The sequence below is a fragment of the Hipposideros armiger genome, unplaced genomic scaffold, assembly GCF_001890085.2.
Source record: "Hipposideros armiger isolate ML-2016 unplaced genomic scaffold, ASM189008v1 scaffold_187, whole genome shotgun sequence".
NCBI lineage: Eukaryota > Metazoa > Chordata > Mammalia > Chiroptera > Hipposideridae > Hipposideros > Hipposideros armiger.
This window is the reverse complement of record NW_017731537.1, coordinates 2060259-2069904: the sequence shown is the minus strand read 5'-3', so window position 1 is coordinate 2069904 and position 9646 is coordinate 2060259. Positions and strand designations below refer to the sequence as shown.

Here is a 9646-nt window from a genome sequence, read left to right as displayed (position 1 = left end):
ATTGGGGGAAGGGGAACAGACAAGTTGCTGTTGTTTTGTTCTTCAGTCTAGTTGTGGAGGATGTTGCTTCACTGGTCCAAGCTGGCACCATCATTGCACTCTTCCCGGGCGAGTCAGATCAGTCGCCGGCCTCTGGACAGCCTCTCACGGTGGCTGCTGACTGTCACGCTGGCTGCCGGCTACACACGGTAGCTTATGGCAGCCCACTGCAGCAGGGGCTGCAGCCTATGCCACGGCAGCCCAGCCTCAGGTCGAGCTGCCGTTCACCATCTTAGCTGTAGAGGGCAATGTCACTGGCTGTCATATGTGGGATCCGAACCGGGGCCCTCTGGCATCCCAAGCCAGCTCTTAACCAACACGCCACTCGGCCGGCCCTCATCCTCTTTTTTTTTAAAAGATGTTTTTTAGAACAGTTTTAGATTTAGAGAAAAATTGAGAAGACAGTACAGAGAATTTCTTATACCTTGCACCCACTCCCTCTATTATTCACATCTAACATGTATGTAGATATGTGTGTATGTAGTATGGCATGTTTGTTGCAATTAATGAACATTATTGTTAACTAAAGTCCATACCTTATTTAGATTTCCTTAGTTTTTACCTAATGTTATTTTTCTGTTTGGGGATCCCATTCAAGATACCAAAATTACATTTAGTTGTTATGTCTCCTCAGGCTCCTCTTTGCTCTGACAGTTGCTCAGACTGTTTTTGATGACTTTGACAATTTTGAAGAGCACAGAGATCCATGGTTTTTTATGTTGAGGTTCTATCCGCACTATTCCCTTCTTCCTGGCCTGCATTTTCTCCACTTTCCTGGTGAATCCCTTATCTTCCAAGGGCCAATTCAGAAGGCTTCATGGTTTGGTTCTCAAGGTCAGTTCTTAGACATCGTCTCCTCTCCCTCTACACTCCCAGCTTTAAAACAACTCTAAGCTAACGATCCCCAAATGTTTAGACTTTCATTCTGAGCTTAAACTTTGTCCAATGGCTACTTGACATCTCCACTTGAAAGTCTAAAAGACCCAATTCATAGTGGCCTAAATGGAGTTCTTGACCATTCCAGCCCCCAACCTGTTCCTCTTCTGTCCCCCATCTTGGCAAGTGGTCCCATTCTGGCCCTGTCCCTCAGAGAGTAGCCTGGGAATCTTCTTTTTCCTGTCTTCTCGAAACTGCACAGTCCTCAGATCACCGAGGCACGGTGAGATGGCCTCCTGGGATTTCTTCAACCCATCTGCTTCTCCAGACCCTTCGTCTTAGCCCAGCCACCGCTGCCACCTGCCTGGATGTCTGTAGTAGCTCGTCTTCCCTCAAGCATTCTCCACACAGATTTCAGAACAAGCTTTTACAATGTAAATCAGACTCTGATCCTGCCCTACTCAAAGCTCTTTGGTGCCTTCCCTTTGCACTTGGAATCAAATTCACATGCTTTCCCCTGGACCTGCCCTGCCAGCCTCTCAAATCCCATCTATTCTTCGTTTCTTCAAATGTTCAAGGGCTTGGGATGCCCCAGTGAAGAAAACAAAGGTCCTTACCTTGTGAAGCTGATATTCTAGTGGGGGAGATAGACAATAATGAATAAGTGAAGTAGATGGCATGTTAGAGATGATAGATACTATGAAAAAAATGAGAGGAGGGAGAGGGGTGGCCCGGTGTAATTGGGGGCAGTATGTGGTAATATTATACATGGCTGCTCAGAGGGGTCTTATTGAGAAAGTGAGATGTGAACACAAACTTGAAGGAAGGGGAGAGTTAGCCAAACAGATATCTTTGGGAAGGGCGTCACAGACAGAGGGAACGGACGGAACAAGGGCTCTGAGGCTGCTGCATGCAGGAATGTTCAGGGAACAGCAAGGTGGCCAGGGCGGCTGCAGTGGAGTTGAGGGGCAGCCACATGAGGGAAGGTCGGCAAAGAAATGGGGGCCACTTTTCCTCATACCCCATACTCCAGCCACTAAGAACTACTTGGGTTCCCTGAAAGCCATGCTGTCTCTCATCTCCCTGCTTTTACACAAGCTGTTCTCTCCACCCAGGATGCAGTCCTCAGCTCTTTCTGGCTACTCCTTCTTATCCGTTAGTCTCTATTGAAATGCCACTTCCTTAAGGTGGTCCTCCTCCATCATGTGCTCCTTCAGCACCAGACTTCCCTTGTATTAATATTCACCACTGAATTGTGATTGTTTGGGTCCTATCTCCTCCGCCAGACTCTACTTGCCTGTTCGCAGCTGACTCCCCAGAAGAGTCCAGAGCTGGGCTTGGATTGGATGCCCAAAAACGATTTATTGAAAGAATGAATGAAGTGAATGAGTGAATGAATGAATGCACCCATATGGGGAGCTCTGGGCTATATGGGGAAAGTGGCAATTCCACAGAGAGTAAGTCAAGGCCAGAACCAAGGGAGGTTCCCTGCTGACAGCCCAGAGATTATTTGGGGTGGACAGAAGGGCTTGGTTCTGACATTTCCCGAGGGTGCTCCCATTTTGATCTCTGCCACCAAGGAGGGCATAGAAGAGGGAGGGTGTGTTGGATTTGGCCAAGCCTATTTTGTGTTTTTTTTTAACAAAGGGATTAAGAAGACCTGTAACCTCATCTGTGAAAGAAAATTCCAGGACATAGAAAAAGGACCTACTCAGAGGGCTTAAAGGGGCTCCAAGTTTCTTCTCACATCTCCCCACACAGATTTGGGAAGTGGGGCTGGGTCTCAAGGGCACCATTAGCATGACAAAACCAGAATTTTATAAGGAGCAGCTTGCAGAACTGGAGTTTAAAGAATTGTCCTTTGAATGCCTGCCAACCCTGCTTGCATGAAAGGCTTGTTGGAAAATCAGGCCAACCTGTGTCCAGTAAAACCTGAGTGACCAAGGCAGAGAGGCCTCTCGTCTTTCAATGACTGGTGAGGGAGTAAATGCTCACTTGCATGCAACCACTTGTGAAGGCAAAGCTAATTTGAAAAGCCACCTGGATTGTCGCTGACGTATTACAGGTAATTGATAGTCTCTTCCAAGGACTGTGCTGATAAATCCAGCCAGTCCTCATTTGTGCACACCATTTAGGAATTGGAAGATGCTGGCTTACTTATAATTTTGGTTAGAAAGAGTTAGCACACACAATACAATACCAGAGGAGACAGGATGGTATATTGTACAACATACCCAACTATGGCAGAACACAACTCAGTGTTGGCTGAAGCCAAAGACATTTGCCTTCCTCTGTCCTTCCTGTGCCTGCTACCTGCTTCCTTTTCATGCCCAATTGTTGAGAACATTTTCTTAGGGTTGGTCCTTGGTGACCTTCCCTGGGCCTATCCCCAGTCTCCTCCTCTTCACTTGGCTGTTTCTCCTGGAGGCTGATGCCTCTATGTGAGAAGGGTCAAGGAGACCGTGGACACATCCTACATCCACCTTAGTATTCCCCACAGGATGCATATGCCAAGTAACAATTGTGGGACCTTGCTCTGTTTGTAAACATTTTGAAAATTGAGGTATAGCACACATCCATAAAGTGCACGCATCTTAAGTGCGCAACTCTATGAAGTTTTACAAATGTGTTTGCCCACAAACCACCTCCAAGATCAAGATACAAAACATCCCCTGCACCCCAGAAGGTTCCCAGGTGCCCCTTCTCAGGCAATGCCCGCCTTCTCCCAGAGGGAGCCCTATTCTGACCCCTGTCACCACAGATTTGTCTGTTGTTCTAGAACTTCATATATTGGGTTGTCGGAAAAGTCATGACGCATGTTTGCGACAGATGGCACTAGTTCATTTTTGGAAGTACTAGAGTCATTCGCATCTGTTATTGCTATGTCATTTGACAGCTGACAGTTCTAACTTCATTCTAAAAAAAATTGAGTGAGTTGGTTGAGTTTTGGAGATTTTACAACAAGTTGAAGAAGGAAGAACAAACTGTGTATTTTTGCCATATTTTACTGTTTTACTTCCATAAAGGGAAGAACGTGCGTCAAGCTTGTGAAAAGTTGCATAAAGTTTACGGTGACAATGCTCTACAAGAACGTCAGTGCCAATGATGGTTCACGATATTCTGTGCTGGTGATTTTGATCTCAACGTTGCTCCTTGGTCAGGGAGGCCCACCGAGGCTGATGATGACAAAATAAAGGCATTGATCGAGTCAAACCCACATTACATGACACGAGAGATTGCAGAAACATTGACCATCTATCATTCCAGCATTCATGACCACCTGAAGAAGCTGGGATACGTAAGCAAGCTCAATATTTGGGTTCCGCGTGAACTTGAAGTTCATTTCACGGTGCCTATAAACATCTGCGATATGCTTATTAAACGTGAGGAAAATGATCCTTTTTTGAAGTGACTGATAACTGGTGATGAGAAGTAGATTGTTTACAACAATGTGGTGTGCAAATGGTCTTGGTCCCGACATGATGATTTGCCTCAAATGACATCGAAAGCAGACATTCATCAGAGGAAGGTTATGCTCTTAGTGTGGTGGGATTTTAAAGGTGTCGTGTTTTTTGAGCTGTTATCAAGGAACCAATCAATTTGAATGTGTACTGTCGGCAATTGGGCAGTTTGAATGAATCCATCATCCAGAAACGTCCAGAGCTTGTTAATTGTAAAGGAGTTGTGTTTCATCGCCACAACACGACACCACACACAAGTTTGATCACCTGTCAAAAATTATTGGAGCTTGGATGGGATGTGTTGCCACACCCACCATACTCGTCTGACCTTGCGCCGTCAGACTTCCACTTGCTTCTCTCTCTTCAAAACTCCTTGCGTGGTATAATGTTCAATTCAGATGAAGCTGTAAATCAACACCTTGTTCAGTTTTTCGCAAATAAAGACAGATCCTTCTATGAACAAGGAATTATGAAGCTCACTGAAAGATGGCAAAATGTTATCAAACAAAATGGGCAATATATCATTGATCTTTGTTCTTTATATAAATAAATGACCTTTGAAAAACATAGACAAAATACGTCATGACTTTTCTGACAACCCAATATTAGTAAAAGTGCATCTTAGATAAACATAGATGGACTTGAATTCTGACCTTGGGAGAGGTGAGTGTAGGATCTTAGAGTGAACCAGAGGGAGGTGTGTCTCCCTCTTAATTAAACTGTAAACACCATAAGAACAGGGACTGTGACTTATTCAGGGATGTTTCTTCAATGTCTAGCATAGTTTCTGGCACACAAGTGCTTAGTAAAGAAAAACCAACTTGGTAATTGTTAGCAAACATTTATTGAGTGTGTCCTAGGGCCAGGCCCAGTGATAAGACTACTTGTATGGTCTCACTTAAGCCTCCTCACAGTCCTTTGAGATTAGGGGAGAGTGGACTTCCTGTTTGACAGATGAGAAGGGAAGCTGAGGCCTTAGACAGGTTGATACACAGCTGCAGCATTGCAGTTAGACTGGAGGCAGCCTGACTCAGGAGCTTGCAGTCTTGGCCATATTCATAGTGGTGTGCGTGTGTGTCTATGTGGTGGCAAGAGCACCCCATTTTACAGAAAAGGAAAGTGAGGCTCAGAGAAGTTAAGAAATCCCTTTCCACGGAGGCAGCTGGGCCAGCTGCCCCACCAAGCTAATTCTTAAAAGTAGAATATTTTTCCCATGCACCTTTGGCTGCAGCCACCTCCCCATTTCCCATTCCTGAGCCCATGGCCACTGGGCATCACAGGACCCTCTGTGAGCTTCTGCCTCAGTGCCTCATTTGCACAAAGCCACCCGTGTTGTGTGAGGCAACACCTGCCGCCTCTCTCTCTTTCGTCCCCAGGGACGGAAAGAATCAAACCCGGCAATCCTTCCTCTAAAGTGCTGGGCACTGTTTGGAGAAGGTGCCAAACCCTGGGACTTGTTCCTTTCCAGGGGTCCACTTACATCACAGGTGTTGGGTTCTCGGCTGAGGTGCTGTAATGAGGGCATTGTCACCCATCAAAGGAAGCCTCCATGATTCTAGTCTCCAGGGTCCTCTCACGACTCCATTCATTCCAGCCCCTCAGGCCTCAGAAGCCCAGAGCACTGCCCGTCTGGACCCCAAGCAGAAGCACTGGGCGAGGAGCCACCCCCAACCTGGGCGGCGGGGGGGCAGCCTTCCTCTCCTCACCTGGACTTCAATGGTGGGCTGTTTAATTTTTCTTAAAAGCCTGTGAAATAGTTCACGCAGGCAAGATACAAATCTATTGCTGCTTTAAACATTTGGAACAACCCAACTGCATATCCACTGAAAAGTCACATTTCTCTTTACTGTACCCTCTCAACCCCAACCTTCCCGCTCCCTCAGAGTTATCACTGTTTTTTATTCTGTGTGTGTTTGTCTTGGTAATTTTTTAGCAGGTTACTGTTTAAACTCTACAATATGTCTTGTAGAAATTTCTGTGCCAATACATGCAGTTCCACTTAACTCTTTTGATCTACTGCAGTGGATAATACAGCGTGATGCCTATAGTTTTTTGTTTGTTTGTTTGTTTTTTAAACCAATCCCTTTTAGTTGCACATTTAGGTTGTTTCCAGTTTGTCACTATGACAAATAATTCTGCTCCGAACATCCTTGTGCTTGCCCCTCTGTGCATGGATGTGAGTGTTTCTCTAGGGCAGACACTGTGAAGTAGAAATGCTGGGTCAAGGGGTACATAGATTTGAAATTTTAGCACATGCAACCAAATTAACCTCCAGAATGACTGTACCACTTCATATGCCCACCATCAGTGTCTGAGATTACTGGGAAGTTGACACTCTCATTAACTCTGGGTGCTATGAATTTTTAAGTTTGTCTGCTAAACATGAATCTATGGTATTAGAAATCAGGCTACCTTTGTGGGGGGTCATGGTGGATGGGAAGGGCCCAATGGGCTTTGTGGGGGACTTTTTTTTTTTTTTAGATTTTTTTATTGAGGAAGTGGGGGAGGGGAACAGTGTTGGGGAATTGGGGAAGGGGACCAGTCAAGTTGTTGTTCTTCAATCTTTGTTGTGGAGGGCGCCAGTCACCATCTGGCTGCCCGTCAGCAGCTTGTGGCCTCTAAGCTCAAGGTGTTGTGTTCAATCTTAGTTGCAGGTGGGCGTAGCCACCATCCCATGTGGGATTCCAACCTGGCAGCCTTGTTATTAAGAGCGCATGCTCTACCCACTGAGCCATCTGGGTGGCAGCTCAGCTCAAGGCGCCAAATTCGGTCTTAGTTGCGGGTGAGTGTAGCCCACCATCGAACCGGCAATCTTATTGTTACACCAGCTGAGCCTTCCTGCCACCTGTTGGCAGCTCAGCGACAGCTCAGCTTGGGCGCAGCGTCACTGGCCCTTGTGGGAATCGAACCGGCAGCCCTGTTGCTCAGAGCTCATGCTCTTATGCCAACTCTTAACCAACTGAGCCACTCGGCCAGCCTCTGTGGGGGACTGTTGATGTTCTGTTTTTTAATCTGAGTAGTGGTTACACTGATATTTTCAATTTCTCAAAATTCATTGAGTGGTAAGTATACCACTCAATGATAGGTTCACCTTTCTATATGTATGTTATTCTTCAATAAAAAGTTTCAACTATTTCTTCCCTTCCCCAAGCTGATGGGTAAGAAAACAAGATCCCATGATCATTTTATTTTGGAGGTTGAGCCTTCCTTTGTTGATACTTTGGCTTTCCAGATTCTTTCTTCTGGAATATTTACTTCCAGATCTTTGTGAGAGCCCTTTATCTGACAGAGGAAAACCCTTCAGAAAGGAGAAAAGGGACTTAACCCTCCTGGAGCACCGACTATAAGCAATAATGCTCACAGTAGCCTTTCAGGGTAGGTGCCATTCACCCCATTTTACAGACAAGGAGGCAGGAGCTCAGAGCAATGAGGTGACTTGCCCTCATTGTTCATGAAATGAAAGGTCATGAAATTGTCAGACTGCAGTGTCCTACCCTCCTCATTACCCTTTAAGCAGCTCATGTGGTAGGCATTGGGCTAACCATGCAACAGGCATGATCTCAGTTAATCCCTGCAACAGCCCAGTGAGGCAGCTATGTTGTCATCCCATTTTCCAGATGAGAACCCTGAGGCTTAGAAAGGTTAAATAACTTGCTCAGCTCAGCCCATTGGAAAGTGGAGGAGCAGGGTTGAGCCCAGGTCTGCCTGGCTGTAAAGCTGTGAGAAGGCAGTACTGTCTGCCAGAAGCATGTTCGGCAGTGATGGAAATGTTTGATATTTGTGCTGACAATATGGTCACTACGGGTCACATGCGGCGACTTAGCACTTGAAATGTGGCTAGTGCGACTGTGGAGCCATAATTTAGTTTTAGTTAATTTTGATGAATTTAAGTAACTGTATTGGACAGTGCAAATCTAAGGCGTCAGGTCTGGAGGAGAAAAGCTGCAGGCACAGGCACAGAGGGCAGAGCAGCTGCCCCGATGGGAAACCAGCCAGCCCCCCGGGAGGGGGAGGGACCCACGTGGAGAGGTCCTGCCAGAGCCCACACACAGTGAGGTCTCCTTCCAGGCACCAGAGCCATGCCTTGTGGAAAGAGCCAGCCAGGGCTTTGCAATCAGATGTGGCCTTCACAAGTCTGTCGACCTAAGACTCAACGTCTATTTTGCTGTTGTGAGTGATGTTCCAATGAGCACTTTACACATGTCTTCCTGTACATGGGCAAGAGCACCCACACACAGGGGAAATTCTCACCAGTGGCATCCTTGGGTCAGTGGTTGCGGTATTTTCAATGGTGGTAGATCTTGGCGTATGTACAATCTCACTTTAAACCTCGGGAGCACTGGACTTTAAAGGAATGTTCTCCTGAAAAGACTCCTTAAGTCATGCTCATAATCGCCCCTGGAATGTATTTGCTGGGTGAGTTTGGAATTTTGGAGAAAACAGATTTTTTTTCTTTAAGCAGATTTGGTTTCTGAAGTCTCCGGGGTGTAAGAATGTGGACCGGGCCAAGAGAGGGGACTTGGCCAGGGGGCGCCTGGAGGTCAAGGAACTGGATCCCCATTAATCTCAGCTCTGGCTGGCTGCGGGGGGGTCCAGAGGGCCAAAACTCTGCCTTCCTGGGAGGCCAATCCTGCAGGAAACAGGGCTTTGCGTTTTACAAAATAACACTCCAGGGGAGCAGCTGAGCCTGTGGCTGGGGGCTGGGGATGGGGAGGGGAAGAGACACCCAGCAGGGCCTTGCCAAGGACTGAACAATGGCGCTTCCCAGCAGGTGAAACCCAAACGGCCCACAAACGTAAGAAAAGATGCTTGGCCTCCCCAGAAACTGAAGAAATGCACACTCAAGCAACAATGGAGTATTATTTTTCACCTATCAGATTGGCAAAAATTAAAACAAAATGATACCTAGTGTGGGGAAATGCACACTGGGGTGCACTCCTGGAGGGGGTGTTGGTAGTACAGCCATTCTCCAGGGAAATGTGGACATTCCAATCTCTATGCTAGGCCAACGTAGAAATGTGTATTTCTGTGATTGAACATGTGCACAAAGCTATGTGGCCATGGATGTGCATTGTTCATAACAGTAAAAGGTTTGCGATAAGGTACCGTATTTGCCGGCGTATAAGACGATTTTTTGGCCCTGAAAAATATGCCTCCAAGTGGGGGGTCGTCTTATAAGCCAGGTACACTTCAGATAGACTGCCCATAGTGCTTGCCCCGTGCCATAGTGGCCTCCCGATGCCCGCCCACTTCATTCCACATACCGTTCA

General features: G+C 46.6%; 1 protein-coding gene across 3 annotated transcripts in view; it reads right to left on the bottom strand.

Moving 5' to 3' along the window:
• The window catches only part of FAM107A (family with sequence similarity 107 member A), a 70230-nt gene that overhangs the window by 23156 nt on the left and 37428 nt on the right, over window positions 1-9646 (bottom strand). The gene's annotated exons all lie outside the window — the stretch shown is intronic.